The sequence below is a fragment of the Talpa europaea genome (assembly GCF_964194135.1).
Source record: "Talpa europaea genome assembly, chromosome: 2".
Taxonomy (NCBI): domain Eukaryota; kingdom Metazoa; phylum Chordata; class Mammalia; order Eulipotyphla; family Talpidae; genus Talpa; species Talpa europaea.
Genome location: NC_140068.1, coordinates 83,452,518 through 83,471,982, shown reverse-complemented (window position 1 = coordinate 83,471,982; position 19,465 = coordinate 83,452,518).

Here is a 19,465-nt window from a genome sequence, read left to right as displayed (position 1 = left end):
CAAAGTCATATGGAGCTACCTCAACAACTTAATTGTTCTTTAGCACAAACAGTTTAAACAAGAAGTTGGCAATTATTCTGTAGGGGATGCTAATGTATTGGAAGACACTTAAGGTCCAGAAACCAATAAATGAATGAATACAGAATCCACATGGTAGAGCCCTTTTATTCCAGTGGCTTACATATGTGAGAGGTTAGCAGATTAACAAAGATGACTGTAGGGTCAGGAACGGACACAGGGCAGGTTTTCTAGGATCCCATGCAACCATGTAAAGGAGTCAGAGTCCTCAGTGGTTTATGCAGGTTTTTTATTGGGATTACCAGGTACATGGCAGGCAGGGGTGCTGGGGGGCCAGGAGGCTGGTAGGCCTCCCAGCCCTCATCAAGTCTTCACTCTATCTGGGTTCTCCGGCCTTCTCTGCTTCTCTCTCGGCTTCTGTTCGTTCTCGGCTTCTACTGGCATCCTCATGACACCGTTCTTAAAAGCCCAGTCTTAGCCCAGGTGAATTCCATCTCCCTATGCCCACACTCTATTCCAGGTGCTCGCCATCAGGCATGCATTCAGGACCGCAAGGATCCATCATCTATCCTGATGGCGGGAGGGCAGAAAAGCCTGACATTTTTCCTTACTCTACAATGACATATTATATGACAAACAACCTAATACTTCAACAAATTAAAAAAATAAATTGAGAAAAATAGCAATAGTCAGAAAATAAGAATTAGAGCAGAAATAAAGCAATAGTGACTAGAAAGATGGGGGGAAAGTCAATGAAATTAAGAATTGGTTATTTGAAAAGATAAGCAAAACTGGCAAACCTTTAACTAAACTAAGAGAACTCAAACAAAATTATAAATGAAAAGGAGACACTGCAACTGACATCACAGAAATACAAAGCATCACAAGAAACTACTATGAACAATTATATATACCAATAAACTGGATAATCTAGAAGAAAAAGATGAACTCTTAGAATATTGCAAGCTACCAAGACTGAAATAAGAACAAGCAGAAATCCCAAATAGACCAACATCAAGTAACGAGATTAAATTAGTAATCAAAGACCTTCCACACAAAGCTCATGACCAGATGATTTCACTGAATTCTACCAAGTAATTAAAGGAGAATTAACATCAATCCTTCTTGAGTTCTTCCAAATAACTGAGGATGAGGGAACATTTTCAAACTCATTGTACAAGATCAATATTGCCCTAACAACAAAGTCAATAAGGGTACTACAGAAAAAGTTAACAGGCCAATATCCCTAATGAACATTGGTACAAAAATCTTTAACAAACTACTGAACTTGGGCCTCCCTGGTGGCACCAGGTGTTAAGTGTCAGCACTCTGAAGCTATCAGCAGCCACTACAGCATGATGAGTTTGATACCTGGCCAGGGAGTTGAACCACACGGTGCAGTAGACCTCTCCTGTCTGGTCCGCTGCTCTCCTCAACAGAGTATTTCAGTCAATCCACCACTGTTCTGCTCCCCACTCTGTCTCTGCTGAATCCTCACACACACACACCCCACCCCACAACTCTGGCCTGTATTCCAGCTTTTCTATGTATAAATAAATCATTAAGAAAACTGTTGAACCAAATTCATCAGGACATAAAAATGATTCACCATACATTATGATCAAATGGGACTTATGTCTGAAATGTGAATATAGTTCAATATACCCAAATCAGTGATACACATTAATAGGATAAAAATTGTATGATCCTCTTCAGAAGAGATTTTTATCATGCATGAATAATGGATTTTGTCAGTTTTCCACTTCTATTTACATGAATTTGTGATTTCTTAAACCAATCATAACTGGGATAAAATTGCACTTGGTTGTGGTATATAATTGTTTTTATACATTATTGGATTGATTTGTTAATATGACATACTGATATGTTCGGGATTTTTGCATCTATGTTCATGAGATATATTGGTCTATAGTTGTTGTTTTTTTTTTTTCCTTTTGTAATGTCTTTGTCTGGTTTTGGTATTAGGGTATGCTGGCCATTAGAAGTATTCCTTCTCCATTTATCCTCTGAAAAAGATGACAGATAACCGGTATAATTTCTTTCTTAAATTTTGGTAAAATTCACTAGTGAACCAAGCAGGGCTCAGTGTTTCTATTTGAAAGTTACTGATGACTCACATTTTAAAGATAGATACACACACACACACACACACTTACTTTTGGATTACCTATATCTTTTCATGTGAGTTAAGCAAACTGTCTTTGATATCAAGGTGCTAATATAAATGGCAATTTGTCTTTAATTTGATAATTCACATTCTCATTGTTCATATATAGGAAAGCAATGGATTCTGAAAGTAAAAATATATTACTATTTATATTAGCATCTCAACTTATGAAATATTCAAGTATAAATCTAATAATTTATATATAAGATCTATATGAGGAAAAGTATGAAATTCTGATGAATGAAATCTAATGAAGACTAAATAAATGAAGAGAGATTCTTTGTATAGACTCAGTATTGTCAAGATATTCATTCTTCCCAAATTGACTATAGATCAACTCAATCTCATAAAATCCAAGCAAGATATTTTGTGGCTACTGAAAAAAAATTCTAAAGGTTACATGAAGAGACAAAGACCAAGAATAGCCAAGACTGTATTGAAGAATAACCAAGTTGAAGGATTGATACTAGCCAACTTCAAGTTTCACTAAAAAGCTAAAATTACAGTACTGTGTTATCAATGAAAAAAAAATAAAGAAAACACAGAAATAAATCCACATAGAGTCAATTGATCTTTGACAAAGGAATAAAGACAGTCTCCTCAATAAATGGTGCTAGAATAACTGGACATCCACATACCCCCCCCAAAAAAAAAATCTAGATATAGATCTTTCATCTTTTGCAAAATTTAACTCAAAATGTACACATCCCTAAATGTAAAATACAAACAATAAAACAACTAGAGAAGACAGCATAGGAGAAAACCAAAATGATCTTAGCTATAGTGATAACCTTATTGGTAGAACACCAACAACACATTCCAAGAAATAAATAATGGCTGTTTAATTAAAATTAAAAGCTTCTGCATATTGGATGATATTTGAGTACTATGGGTGCCTTGGTGGTATCTGTGGTATGTTGGGGGCCTATATTTCTGAATCATATACAGTGTTTTAAACAAAAATACTTTAATAAAAAATACAAGTGTATATATTTATATATATCTACATATATACATATGCATGAAATAAACTGTCCTATCTCTGTATCATTAAAAGAATCTTGGTAAAATACAGCATCAGGAGGATGAGAAGGCAGGCTATGGACAGGGAGTATGTTTTGGCAATTATGAATAAAACTGCTGCAAACATCAGTGTGCAGATTTTTTGTGAAAAACATCTGGTAAGCATGTGTTATCTAAAATATACAATGAACTCTTAGACTCAACAATAAGAAAACAACCCAATTAGAACATAAGCCAAAGAACAAAACACACTCCTACGAAAGAAAAATATACAAATGGCACACAGATACAAGAAAAGAGGTTCTACATATATGATATAAAGGAAATGCAAATTAAAATGATAGACTATAAACCTATCAAGATGGCCAAAAACATTGCATTGACAATAACAAATGCTGACAATGATGTGGAGCAACAAGAACTCTGATATATTACTTTTGGTTATGCAACAAGCAAAGGCAACTTAGGAATATTATTTGGAGGTATAATATTATACCCCTACCATATCACCCAGCAACCATGCTCCTTAGCATGGTTTAGCTCCCATAGGAGCTAAAAACTTATTTCTATTCAAAAACCTCCACACTCAGGTTTACAGCAGTTTTATCCATAGTTGCCAAAACTTAGAATCAACCAAGAAGCCCTTCAATAGCTAAATGGAGAAATAAACCAATAAGACAATATTTTCAGTTCTAAAAATAACAACTTCAAACCATAAAAAGACACTAAATCTGAAATGCTTATTACTAAGTATAAGAAGTCAATATGAAAGGACTATATACTGTATGATTCTAACTATATGACATTCTGCAAAAGGCAAAACTAATAGACAACAAAATATACTTGGTTACTATGGGTTGGTGGGAGGGGTGGCTGGATGAGGAGAGGATTTGTAAGGCCATGAAAATACTATGTGTGATACACAATGACAGAGATATGGCATTTGCATTAAACCAAATACAAAGAATCTAAACACCAAGAATTAACCTTAATGTAACTACGTAATTTGAAGTATAGTGATGTGAAAATGTACGAAACAAAGGTACCATTGTGGAAATAAGAATGGGGTAGGTTGTGCTTGTGGTATATGGGAACTCTGTACCTTCCTCTCAATTTTTCTATGAACTTTAAACTCTCCTAAAAAAAAAAAATACTTAAGAGTATAAAATTCTATAGAAAGGGAAACGTGAGCATTTCATTGTTATAACATTTTATAAATTCCATTTTCTCCAGAAAGGTTAAGGTTAATTTTAGAAGTGGGTTCCAATATGGTGATGGTTCACGTGTGATATGGTGGTGGGAGAACTATGAGAAGAAAAATTAAAGAAAATGTATGGGTTCTAAACACTCAGTATGTCTAGGGGTGTTGAGCAATCAGAAGGTTAGTCTGTTTATTCAATATGTACAGTTATGCAACATGTCTTAACCAAAATATAACAGTCTTCACATTGATATGAGTTAAACAATGTGTTCGTCTGTTTTATAGGTGAGGAAAATGTAGAATAGATAAGTAAAGACACTGGCCTGTGGTTTTAGACTGGTAGGCTGTAAGATTGGACTTCATGATTCCAGAGGCTTTGCCTTTTTAAGACTGTACTCAGAACTTACTGGGATAAGTAGCAATGGTGAAGGGAAAGAAAATAATGGTAATAATATTGTTATTACAAGAGAACACTCTATATTATAATTGGGGTTTTTCCATTTGTAGTTCACTGTTCTAAAACAGTTGTATAAAGTATGCATTTTTATCACCCCATTTTGCTAATGAAGGAAATGCAATCCAAAGGAATTACTAACTAGTCCAAAGTTATACAGCTAACAGCTAATTGGACCTAGATTCAAACAAACCAGACTCCAGAAGTTGTGGAATTCTGCCTCATCTTTTAAGGCAACTAAAATGTTCTGCAGGTGTGTCTGAAAGGATGTCTGAGGATTTAAGACATGTCTGAAGGGAACATAAATTTCATGACTCGTTGAGGATTTAAGTGTATATAGCGGTCTGTAAAGCACTCAAAATCATAACCTCTGTGACAGTAAATAATTTAATAGGAAATATCAGGATGCCAAAAAAATGCTGATAGTTTTGCTACTTTCATCTATGTCTTCTCTCTTCGTCCTCACTCATTAAGGTTGAGTTGGTTTTTTAATCTCAGAAATAGAATCTTAAGGTTATTATTATGCATACATAAGATGATTAAGCCTATATGAAAATGCCAGCTCTCTGCCTTCAACTGAAACCCTCAGGAGCACACTGCAACACTCTTAGGCAGGTTTTCCTAAAATAGCATTGCCTTTAATTTCTTTACTCCTGTTCTTTTTTCTATGTGGCAGGTCACATCCTTCTCCTCTGTAATATATGCAAGTGGCAAGAAATTTTACTCTTTGCCAGGCACTATCAAGCTGACCTCCCATAAATCACCCTGACATCAGAGCTTTCCTCTTTTCACAATTTGTTTTCCTGAAATTTTTCAAGCTGAACTGCATTTTTGTAATGTTGTTATTCAATGAGCAATTATTATATTTGTCCTAAATATTAAACATGCATTTTTAGAAAAATTTAATGCAGTTTTAAAGCACAATTTCCTCTTCACACTGGAATATGCATACTTAGAAACAAAATAAAGATTTACCCATTTGAGGTAGTCCCACCAAGGTGTTCATTGAGTCTGTTCTAATCAAACATGTCTTTAAACAACAATCAAATGCTTTGTAGTGAGATCAATTTGCACAATATTTTATCACTGTGAAATATGACATTTTAATTTTTTGCATAAAAAACACATTTTAATTATTCTTTGCTAAAATGCAGTCATAAATATTTTGATGCTGGCTATATGAAATTGAACTATTATGTAAAATTTTTCTTAATATTAGATATAAGAATTCAAATGGGATTCTGGAAAATTATTTCTCTGTGCCAATATAGTAATATTTATCTCCTTCATTTGCCAGAAATGTAATTGCCTCATAATGAACCAAGAAGAGAAACAAGAAGTCTAAGTGAACTGCTGACAAGTTAAATGGATCCATTTAATTGGCATTTGGGGAGATATTTTCTGCCTGTTTGCAAAAGGATATACTCAAGTATAGAATGAAAATTACTTCACATTTGACTGGGACTAAGTAGTTATTTTCAGAAAGTATAAAGTATATAAACTTTGGAGTAAAACAGAAATACAGTATAACTACTGTATTTAAACAGCTTTAACTGCAGCTTTTTAATTCATAGAACAGGAATAATTAAACTTATATGACATATTGTTATTATAAGATATACAAATTTCCATTAGTTGACATGCCAGACGTCACTAAATAATATTACTAAAACCTAAAATACTAAAAAAAGTATAACTCTCCTGGAAACTGCTTTGGGCTGTTAGACATCCATGCAAATAGAGAATAAAATGGTCAAAAAGAGATTTCACTCTCTTAATGCTGTTTCTCCACTGGTGTGCAAATGTACGTAATAGTTACAAAGTTAAACTGATGAACAAATACAATGAAATCAATATTATTAGAGCTAGAATACTAATTTTAATTAGCTTAAAGTGATTGCACCAATGTGTATATATTAAATGCTGCTAATATTTATAACATCATTTTTAATTGTGTTGTAACTCCCAGATCCTATTTCATGTTTTGGAAAACGGGATCATCAAGGTGAAACTCAGTTACTATTCAGCAACTACCCACCACAAAGTTTCCAGACCCTTCTTAGTTTCTGAGTAATGCTTCATCTGAAAGATGCCTGAAATTTTACAGAAATTTAATCATTTCATTTTCACTCACAGCCCATTGGGGGAAAGTGATATTTAAAATAATACCACCAAATAAGAATATCAATGACCTTCAAAGAAACACAGACATTAAGAAGTGAGCATTAAAACTCAACAATGGGAGTCTCCCTGGTGGCGCAAGGGGTTAAGATGCAGCCTATGGAGGGGTCTGCAGCCACTAAAGCAGGAGTTCGATCCCCTGCTAGGAAGCTACCCACGTGGCACAGCAGACCTCTCCTGCCTCGCCCACTGCTCCCCTCAGCAGTGTTTCAGTCAATCTGCTTATTCTGTTCCCCACTTTGTCTCTGATGAATCCTCTCACCCCCCACACCTCTGGCCTGTAACCCCAGTACTTGGATGCATAAATAAAAATCTTTTTAAAAAAACTCAACAATGGGAAACTGAAAGGAAGATCAGCACATGTGATGAGTTGTCGTGTTAAGTTCTTTATGAGTGAACCTTAAGTTAAAACTAGTTTGAAAAAAAAAAAATCAAAAAGAAGGATCTAAATGATCCAGATTGGGTTTTTTTGAGTAACATGCAAAAGTAATATTTTATTTTTCACTCTCATTTAAATTAGATCAGGAAACATTTTACAGATCATTTCTAGAGATGGGAAAATCAGCTTGATTTACTTTAATTTATAAAGATTCCATAGGCGGGCCTCCCTGGTGTCACAAGGGGTTAAGCACCACACTATGGAGCAATCCGCAGCCTCTGCAGCATGAGTCTGATCCCCAGGCGGCCAGGGAGGTTCCCACATGGCGCAGCAGACCTCTCCTTTTGCACCCACTGCTCCCCTCAGCAGTGTATTTCAGTCATCTGCCTGTTCTGTTCCCCACTCTGTCTCTGGTGGGTTCTTTCAACCCTCGCATCTCTGGCCTGGACCCCAGCTCTTGTATGCATAAATAAATATTTAAAAAAATAAAGATTCTATAGGCAAGCATCTAGAAAAGTAAATTAACATTTAAGGATTCTGTACTGTAAGAACCAGCAAGATTCCAGGGACATTATGTTCTAACTCTACGTGTGAGGGCAATCAATTAAAAATGGGCAATGATGCACACCTGAAACTTATATAATGTTATAATGCAATGTGACTGCAATAAAAATGTGCTAAGATGATAAAATGACAAGTGTAGAAATTTTGGCAATATAGAACTTTTTGTTGGGAATGGGTAATACTCTTACATAAAAATATAAATTCTAGAAAGACGAAATATAAAGAATAACTATACAGTGTTATCAAGTAACGTTGTAACACTATGTTATAATGTTTCAAAGTACTGACAATCTGATTTAGGCATTTCTCCAAAGAGGACATTAAAATAACTAATAGACACATTAAAAAAAATGGTGAGTATCACTAATCATCAAGAAAACACAAAACAGAAACAAAATGATCTATCACCTCACACCTGTTAGAATGGTTATTATTTATCAAGGCAAGAGACAAAAGATGCTGGTGAGGCTGTGGTGAATAGGGAACCCTTATACACTGATGGTAACGTAAATAGATTCAACCACTATTGAAAACAACGCAGAAGTTCCTCAAAAGAATTTTTTAAATTTTCTACCATATGATTTAGCAATTCTACCTCTAGGTATAGAGCCAATGGGAATAAAAACAGTATTTCAACAAGACCGATGTATTCTCATGTTTGTCAGAGTATTATTCATAATAGCCAAGATATGGAAACAACCCAAATCCCATCAACATATGAATAAATAAAATGTGAGTTATATACATATATTTGGAATCTTATTCAGCGATAGAAAGGATTCTGCCCTGCCATTTGTGACAATATAGACAGACCTGGAGCACATTTTATTAAGCAATCTAAGTCAAACAGTACAATATAATTTCCTTTGTCTGTGTTTTTAAAATCCTAGCCTATAAAAATCATAGCATAGAAGGGTGAATACCAGGAGATGGGAGTCTCAGGGATAGGACTGATTCTGTTTAAGGGGACAAACTTGTAATGAATAATAAGGCATAGAGGCCTAATATGCAATATAATGAATATAGACAATAATACCGTACTATAATTATATGATGTAATATTATCAGGACAATATTAAAATATATAAATGCATTAAAGTAACAAGTTGTGCACCTTACATTTACATAATGTTATATGTGTCAAATTAATTCAATTAAAAAGTTTTAAAAAATAAAAATAGCTAATATTTCCACACTCCGGCTGACATTTTCTCTGAATCTGGGAACATTTCTTCCTTGCACAGCAGCATCTGCTTGATGATTTGTTCATAGAATATTTCATAGAATATTCTTATTTTATCGTTGCTGTGTCCCTCATCCTCCACCCCCATGGGGATGATGGTATCCATACAAGTTCTGCTTTTACAAATATTTTCTGATAAGGAAAATATCCTACATGTCTCCTATGCACACAGTATTTGCAGAAGAAAAATAACAAGCATGGCATTAGGAACTAGTGACAAGGTTAGATTTCTAAGCTAGATCAATGTCTAATATAGTAAGGTAAAAACTAATTCTGAAGGAAATTTTTTCTAGGGAGGAAGCAAAAAAGGAAAATAAAAGAAAAATATGTAAGAATTTGTTTCTCTCTAAATTGAAGAGCTAAGAAAAGCATTCAAATGCTTATTTTCTAAAATAAGCTTTACTTTCAGAAAATAATTGTTTAATTGGGTGTTGTACCCAGCATCAACAAGTGCAGCCCCCAAGGACACACAGCCAGCTGATGCAAGAACACAAAGGAGTTTATTTCGGGCTCGAGTTCTGGCTCATGAAACACACCGACACAGCAGCAGAGATCAAGAGCCCTGAACAAAGGGAACAGGGATCTTTTATAGGGTTACAAGCAAATTTAAAAATGAAATCATGTTGGCAACCATTCATTGGTTATACGGGTGCATTTCCTAACAATGGCGGGTGCACGGTTTCAGTTTGGGGCTAATTGGTCACACCAAGATGCAGCTCTATTTTATGGCTGGTTTGACCCCATTAGTGGTCCAAATTGCTCGGCTCTGCTGTGGCTGGCCGTCCGAGATAAGACCAGAGTGGGGTGAGGGTCAAAACCTTCTCTGGAATGCGGGCTATGTAGTCTTGAGTAAGCAAAACTTGAAATACTAAAATGGTGATTATACACAAGATGGAGGAACAGTGGCTAAGTGTCACACTGGGAAAGCCAGTGATTGAAGACTCTGTAGGACTGCAGTGGTAAGGTTAGAAAACTCCAGCATGTTTAAGTATTAAGCCTAAACTATGAGAGTATATATGTGCCTGTATTCAGAGGGTGTACAAAAATATTACTGCAGAATGTCGATACTTAGTGAAGAGAATACTAGGGATTTCCTAACAATTTCAGCTATTTTTTGAACCCAAGAAGAGAAGCATACTAGCTCATGTAGCCCAAATACTTTACTTTGAGGCTGTTTTATAAGTATTCAGACTTATTAGCTCTTACCTAAAACATTACGCGTGCATCCTTTCTGAATTTATTGATAAAAATTGTATAAAAGAACCAAGAAAAAAAATTAGTAACTTACCCATAGCATCAGGTGCTGGTGGAGATGGTAGAATTAAGAGGCTTCAGCCCTAATCCCTCCTCCCAGAAGCAGCCAAATCCACGGGATCTCTGTTCCTTGTGGCCTGCAGGAAAATGTGGAATGAGAAACACTTGGGAACTGCAGAGACCAGTGGGCCCCAGTTCCAGACGCCCACTAGGGAGCCTGGCTCACACCACCTCTCAAAGAAGCCCAATCCTCAGGGAGGCCTCCCCCCACCCAGTCAGAATGCATGGCCGAATACCCCAGGACTGGCGCAGCTGTTCTGGCCCAGTAGTTGTGCTTGGGAGTAACAGCTTGAAGTTAAAAGCAGGTCAACTGCACAAACTTTGAATACAAATCTGTTGAATTTCTATGACTGAAGGCCCTAGTAATTTGCATTTCTTGGCTGGGACCCCTCAGCCAAGGCCCAAGTCTGTAGGAACAAATGACACTGTTCCATGGCATATTTTGGGGATCCACTGTTACTCCGGGCATTTTCCTAAAGCAGTGAACAACCCAGAAGTTGTTTCAGATCATAGTTGCCTGTTCTTCCAACCTTTCCCTGGAAGAAAAACCTCAGACTATTCTCTGTTATGTAAGTTGGTGCAGTCACTATAGTAGATAGATTGAAATTTCATTTAAAATATTAAAAAAAAGAACTACCATATGATCTATTATTTCCACTGCTAGGTATATATCCAAAAGAAGTGAAAACAGGGCCTCCCCTGGTGGTGCAGAGGTTGAGCTCTGGGCTGCAAGGCTGCCCGCAGCCTCTGCTGCGTGGGTTCGTTCCCCGGCCACCGGCAAGGGTCCCACAAAAAAAAAAAAAAAAAAAAAAAAAAAAAAAAAAAAACAGGCTATTACATAAATATAAGCACTCTCATGTTTACTGCGATATTATTCACATTACCAAAGATATGGAAACAACCTAAGTATGTCAACAGATGAGTGAAAAAAGATGTGGCATATATGCAGTAGAATACTATTCAGCTGTGAGAAAATGAAGAAATTTGATCATTTGCAACAACATGGGTGGGGCTTAAAAGCATTAGGCTTAATGCATTAAGCCAGAGAGAGACAAATATTGTATATCACTAATACATGCAATCTGAAATTATGAACTAGTTAAAACAGAGAGTAAAATGACAGTTACCAGAGGCTGGGGTAGGAAAATGGGAATATGTTGAAGGGTACAAACTTGAACTAGTAGATAAATTAAGACAACATAATGCACTGCATAGTGATTATAGACAACTGTAGCGGCAGGAAGGGCACAGAGCAGGTTTTCTATGATACGAGCAGACGGGGTAAAGGAGGAGAGAGTCCTGGACCCCTCAGTGGCTTTCTTCAGCATACTCACGCTTTTATTGGGATTTACCAGGTACACAGCAGGCAGGGGTGCTGGGGGACCGGGAGGCTGGCAAGCCTCCGGGCCCCCAGCAAGTCTTCACTATTTCTGCGCTCTCCGGTATCCTCTCATGTTCTCTCTGCTTCTCTCGTGGTTCTGCTCTGTTGGCGTCTCCGTGATGCCGCCCTTATAAGCCCAGTCTTAGCCCAGGTGAATCTCATCTACATAGGCCCACACCCTACTCCAGGTGCCCGCCATCAGGCATGCATTCAGGACCCCAGGGTTCTCTCATTTATCCCAATGGCGGGAGGGCAGAAAAGCCTGATAGTTTTTACCTTACGCTACAACAACAGTGCTGTGTTATCAGCTTCGAAGTTACTAAGACTAGATCTTAATTATTCCTACTATGTGGGTCTACTAAATGTGGCATACCAGAACCTACAAGACTTCTTTCAAGTTAAATAAGAGCAGGTTGCTTGATCGCCCTGGGGCAATGCATATACATCATGAGGTTTGAGCGGGAATGCCCAGGGGGCAGTTGACTGACCTTGCATCCCAGAGAATGATCAGTGGAACAGCTGGGTAATAAGATTGGAACCATAGGTGGGGGGGTCAGGATTAGATTTACCTGAGCAGTGGACTCACCCTCCCTAAAACCCTAAGTAACAATCATATATAAGTATGACCTACTGTAAGGGCAGGACAAGGGCACAGTGCAGGTTTTCTATGATCCCATGCAGACAGGGTAAAGGAGGAGTCAGAGTCCTTAGTGGCTTTTGCAGGTCTTTTATTGGGGTTCACCAGGCATATGGCAGGCAGGAGTGCTGGGGAGGCAGGAGTGCTGGGGAGCCGGGAGGCTGGCAGGCCTCCCAGCCCCCAGCAAGTCTTCACTCTATCCGGGCTCTCCGGCGTTCTCTGCTTCTGTCTCGGCTTCTGCTGCTTCTTTCTTGGCTTCTCTTTAGGCTTCTGCTGGCGTCCCCATGACGCTGCCCTTAAAAGCCCAGTCTCAGCCCAGGTGAATCCCATCTACCTATGCCCACACCCTACTCCAGGCGCCCGCCATCAGGCATGCACTCAGGACCGCAGATCCGTCATCTGTCCTAACGGCAGGAGGGCAGAAAAGCCTGATACATTTTACCTTACCCTATAGCTACCCTTTTCTCTTTTTTCTTCTATCAATTGAAAGACCAAGATCTTGCTCTTCCAGCAGCATCCAGCATCCTATAGTCGGCTCCACCCTTTATCTTTCTTTATCAGTGTTGTGTTACAGCAGTACTACTGTAAACAAGAAATAATTATATGAAATGATAGAGGTGTGTTATCAAATGCTCAGTAGTAATCATATTGCACTGTATAATAGTATTTTTTTAAGATTTATTTATGCATACAAGAGCTGGGGTACAGGCCAGAGGAGTGGGGGGTGACAGAAGACACCAGAGACAGAGTGGGGAACAGAACAAGCAGATTGAATGAAATACATTGCTGAGAGGAGCAGTGGGTGAGTCAGGAGAGGTCTGCTGCGCCATGTGGGTATCTCCCTGGCCGGGAATCAAAGTGGTGCTGCAGTGGCTGCGGATAGCTTCATAGGTTGTGTCTTAACCCCTTGCGCCACCAGGGAGGCCCTGTATAATAGTATTAAATCAACATTCTAGTCCTTAAATTTACATTGTTCCATGGCAAGGAAATTCCTATAAGAATACATTTTTAAAAAATAGAAATTATTGCATGGGGCTGCCTTCCTCACTTTACACCACATTTTGTCCTTTCATTACAGTTGACCCCATCATATACCATGAAGGGAAATGAAACCTGTAATTTCAAAATTAGACAAAGATGAGTCCTTATCACTTGCATCTGAAATGTTCTGATTAGACATACTAATTCACAGCTGACACATCTGGCATTTCACATGGTTATGGGCCCCCTGAAAGAGTAGGAGGGATAACCCACCCTGAATGTGCTTCAGATGCTGAGACATGATGTCAGATGCACAAACCCAAATGGCTATGAAAAGGTTTATTACTTACCTTATGAGGTCTCTGAGGAAAGCAGGACAAACCTCCCAAGCGTGTCCAAAATAGACTGAAAGTACAATGTAAGATTGGTCTGAATTCTTCTTGTGATTAGGAGATGCGACTGGGGTGAGAGTTCCTCCATGCAGTCAGAGGCTCCTGTGGCTTGAATCCCACTTTAATACCCAAGGAGGGAGCGATTTACCAGCTAGCTCAGTTGAGAGACAAAGGTAACTAGCAGAGGGTCCTCCCTGGTGGCGAGAAGGGTTAAGACACTGCATTATGAAGCTGCCCGCAGCCACTGTAACACAAGTTCGATCCCCAGCCAGGGAGGTGACCCACATGGCGTGGCTGACTCTCCTCAAACAAAAGTCCATTGCCAGCTGGCTTTCAAGTAAATTCCATTAAATCTTTAAAGAAGACTTATGCCCATCTTGCTCAAATTATTTCAAAAAAATCCAATGACAGGGAATGCTCCTTAATGCTTTACCTTAATCTTTCTAAACAGGTGTAGAAATATGACTAGATTATGGCCAGTCAGATTTCAAAAAAACCAGATATTTGTGCAATATTGTTTGATAAATCCTTACTATGAATATCGGTAAATTTCATAAATAGGTAAATTTTACAAATAAATATTTTAACACATTTATATTAACTAATGAGGAATAATGTGAGGGATAGATAGAAGATATATCAGAGATAAAAATACCCTTTTCCTAAAATGGTAGCAGTATACTAAATTAATGAGTGATGGGGTCGACAAAATTTCCTTCTGACTCTGAGTTTCTATCATACTAAGGCAGGAAAGCCAATATGCATAAAGCTGTATAAGCTACTCAATTCATTCTATCTGATATTATTCAAATTTGTTTTCTTGTCTTATTCCAGCAATAAGTACACAAAATAGTATTTATTTGAGAGATGGTCTAGGCCCTATATACATGTAGTAATTTTTTAAAGTATTTCCAGAAAGATTTTATTCACGAACAGAGCATTTTTATTAATGTCCTTTCTCAGTATGTGGTAAATTTTTACAAGCATGGTCTCTAGTCTCTAAAGACCTCTGAAACATATATAGTATCATCTTTATTGCTCAGACCAGCAAACTAAGTTCAAAATGTTCAGCCTTCTGTCCAAGGTCATGGGAGTACTGAATAAAGCTTGGTATGGTGTTAAATTTGCGAAATGCTAACCCACAATGTTTCCATGTACCGTAGATACACTGAGAACAATTTTTTTTTCTTCATTTATTTCCAATCACCTGGCACAATGCTTTCTATGTGGTAGCTGGTAAAAGAACATGAACTTGGCGAGGCATTATAGTCATGCACAAACAAGACTGACAGTAGTAGTCATTGCCCTGTCCCCAAGTATTTTTAAGAGCATATCAACATTGGGGGCCTCCCTGGTGATGCAAGGAGTTAAGTCTGAGCACTATGAAGCTATCAGCAGCCACTGCAGCACCAGTTTGATTCCCGGCCAGGGAGCTAACACATATGGTGCAGCAGACCTCTCCTGTCTTGCCTGCTGCTCCCCTCAACAGTGTATTTCAGTAGATCTGCCTGTTCTGTTCCCCACTCTGTCTCTGGTGAATCCTCTCAACCCCCACACCTCTAGCCTATATCCCAGCTCTTGTATGCCTAAATAAAATAAATCTTATAAAAAAAGAACATATCAATGTCACTAATATTTTCAATTTTCTTTATTACAAAATGAGGACTAAATGTTGTGTGAATTAAGTGACAGCATGTAGCATAAACTATATATATACAGAATAAAACCACTAGACGTTCACTGATAATGATGGCAACTCACCAATCAGCCCAACTCAGTGCACCCCACCTTGCACATTGGCTCATCCTTTTACATTAATTCCAGGGCATACAAATTTTTATTCTCTTTATGTATCTGTTCATGATTCCCAGAAAATTTCTGGCAGCCCCAGAAAATTTTTCTATAAAAGTGATAGAATGAAACATAAGATTTAAGATCTCATCTGTCACTTAGGCCAAAGTTTAATACATGTTTTGCTTAATAAACTGTACTTTTGGTAAGTTCCACAGGCAGCAGCATATCAGTGATTTTAAAGCAATCTCCAATTGCTCAATTTTTGATTGGCTCATATTTCTTAGCTCAAACTCTGCAGTATTTTGTTAGGCTTGTCAAAAAATTAAATTGGGTAATTTTATGGCATATTGGAAATGTGTTTTCTCTCTTCTTCATTCTATAAAATCAGTAAGAGGCTTGCTTGAGTTGTACATTGCATGATACATGCCAATGCCCAGAGCCCTATTATCTTAGTTTATGGGGCTGGTCTAGACAACCATCTTCTGTGACTAGAATGAAAGATAGGAGTTAGAACAACAAAAGTGACCTACAGGAAATACAGATTTCTAAATTGCTTGTCAAAATGTTCCAAAATAGTAAGACTGTATATCTTTTTGGATAATCTGAGAATATATTGAAGGAGGAATTTAACCCTTTGTTTAATAGAAATCAAGAAAAGCATTAAGGTTCCTTGTGCAGCACTACATAGTAACTTTAAAATTATCTTTGTTAAAAATGGCTAGAGGGTGAAATGTTCCTTCTGTTATTGTTAAACTTCACCATGACATTTTCTCTTAAAAATAAATAAATGGGGGCCTCCCCGGTGGCGCAGCGGTTGAGCGCTGGGTTGCGAAGCTGCCCGCAGCCTCTGCAGCGCCGGTTCGATCCCCGGCTGCTCCCCGGCCACCGGAGGAGGGTCCCACATGGCGCGCAGACCTCTCCAGCCGCCCGCTGCTCCCCTCAGCAGTGTACTTCGGTCCTTCTGCCTGCTCTGCTCCCCGCTCTGGCTCTGGTGAATTCTCTCACCCTCCCGCACTTCTGACTGTACCCAGTGCATGTATAAACAAACAAAACAAAATAAATAAATAAATAAACATGCTTCTATTTTAAAAAAATAAATTAAATAAATAAATAAATGGGCCTTGAAAATACCCTTCTTTTATATGATTTCATATCTTATCCTAGCCTAAGCATATGCATACATTCTTGACTATGGTAGAAAATATATAGCTAAAATAATTTTATCAAATAGTGTTAATATTTGAGGTTTCAAACTCTGTTGGTGATATTGTACATGTTCTGGAATACCTGGGTGTAAGTTTAAAAATATATAAAGTGGGTAATACTATGGCCATGATACTAGGAAAGCAAAGAATGATTTGGAGTTTTCTTTGCACTGACTAGTACACTTTTTAGTTTTCCTATACTTGTCTCTTACATTTTAACAGATTTGCTTATTTATAGAATATGTCAGCGGGTAGACCGTTCCCACTTTTGTCTAGGAACTGTGTTCATTTGATTGCCCAGGAGAAATATTTTCTTTACTGATTTGATCCATTGTTAAAGACACCAGCTTTATTTCATTATTTCTAAACCTTAAGATTCAGGTCATTATGGTCATACAGACTTTGTCATCAGTGGTTCAATTACTTGTTTCCAAACCATAAACTTTTATAACTACTAAGAAAGAACTGCCTAGCTAGTTTAAAAAATACATGAACCAAATTAATTATGATCTATTAGGTTTTCTCAGTCAGGGGTAAACAAACAAATGTAAATAAGGGTGTGTCACAAATAAATGAAATGGCTCCTGTATTGCAATAAGTAGCAGTGGAAGCTGGTGAGTAGGAAAGTGCATGACCTGTCCAGTTATATTAAAAATGTTTAAATAAACAATAGTCACAACCAAATAGGTCAAATCACACTGCCAGCCCAATAAAGCCCATGGATAAGTTGACAGCTGCAGTACAGCAGGAAAGAAGGAACTCCACTGACATAGGACAAACAGTAGAGGCCAGCCCTGACCATGACTTCAAAGATCTAGGTGACCATGAAGGAATGCAGCTCAGATTTAGCTATTTTTTTTAAGATTTATTTATTTATGCATATAAGAACTGGGGTACAGGGCCTCCCTGGTGGCTCAAGGGGTTGAGATGCAGCCTATGAATCTCGCCGCAGCCACTGTAGCACAAGTTCGATCACCGGCCATGGAGCTACCCACATGGTGCAGCAGACCTCTCCTGTCTCACCCCGCTGCTCCCCTCAGACCTCTCCTGTCTTGCCTGCTGCTCCCCTCAACAGTGTATTTCCGTAGATCTGCCTGTTCTATTCCCACTCTGTCTCTGGTGAATCCTCTCACCCCACACATCTCTGGCCTGTACCCAGTTCTTGTATTTATAAATAAATCTTTAAAAAAGAACTAGGGTCCGGGCCTCCCCAGTGGTGCAGCAGGTTGAGCACTGGCCTGTGAAGCTGCCCACAGACTCTGCAGTGCTGGTTTGATCCCCAGCATCCAGGCAAGGGTTCCACATGGCACGCAGACCTCTCCTGCCTCACGCTGCTCCCCTCAGCAGTGTACTTCATCAGTCTGCCTGTTCTGCTCCCCACTCTGGCTCTGGTGAATTCTCTGATCCTCCCATACTTCTGTACCTAGTGATTGTATAAATCAATCAATCAATCAATCAATCTTTAAAAAAAGAAAAAAAGAGCTAGGGTCCAGGCCAGAGGTGTGGGGGAATGAGAGGGTTCACCGAAGACAGAGAGGGCAACAGAACAGGCAAACTGCTGAGGGGAGCAGCGGGCAAGACAGGAGAGGTCTGCTGCACCTTGTGGGTTAGCTCCCTGGCCAGGGATTGAATTTGTGCTGCAATGGCTGAGGATAGCATCACAGTGTTGCATCCTAACCCCTTGCACCACCAGGAAGGCCCCCAAACTAGTTATTAAGGCATGGGGAACTCACATGAACAAAATACAACCATGGATAATTAAATTCATTTGTGGATATTACTACTATTTGTAGTAATAGCAATATAAATCAGAGTTCTGTTTCCATCACAGAGAAGAGTAGGACAGAGTTATTAGAGGTCAAGACCACAGGCTCTAAAGCTGGGTTGTTTGAATCAAAACCCTTCTGCTCCATGTTATCTAGGTCATCATGGGCAAGTTACTAGAGATCTCTGAATTCAGACTGCATATCTGCAAGTAGAGATAATAAAAACATCTGCCTTTCTGGTTGCTTTAAAGATAAAATGGCAATGTATTTTAAAAGTCTGACACACAGCTACTTGTCATGATGAAGTAATGGTCAAATAACACATGTCATCCCATGAATCATTTTTATCTTTTTTTCTACATACTAGAAGAAATGTTACAAATTCCATTTTCTTGATCATGTTAAAATGCTGACCAAACACATTTTATTGCAGAGAAAGTCATTGATTATTTGAGTCATTAAGAAGACTACTGAGGGCCTCCCTGGTGGCACAGGGGTGAAAGACGGCACTGTCAAGATATCTCTAGCCCCTGAAGCATGAATTTGATCCCCAGCCAGCCAAGGATTGGCCCACATGGCGCAGCAGACGTCTCCTGCCTCGCTGGCTGCTCCCCGTAGCAGTGTATTTCAGTGGATCTGCCTGTTCTGCTCCCCATTCTGTCTCTAGTGAATCTGCTCATCCCCTGCACCTCCGGCTTACACCCCACTTCCTGTATGCATAAAAAATTATATAAATAAATAAAA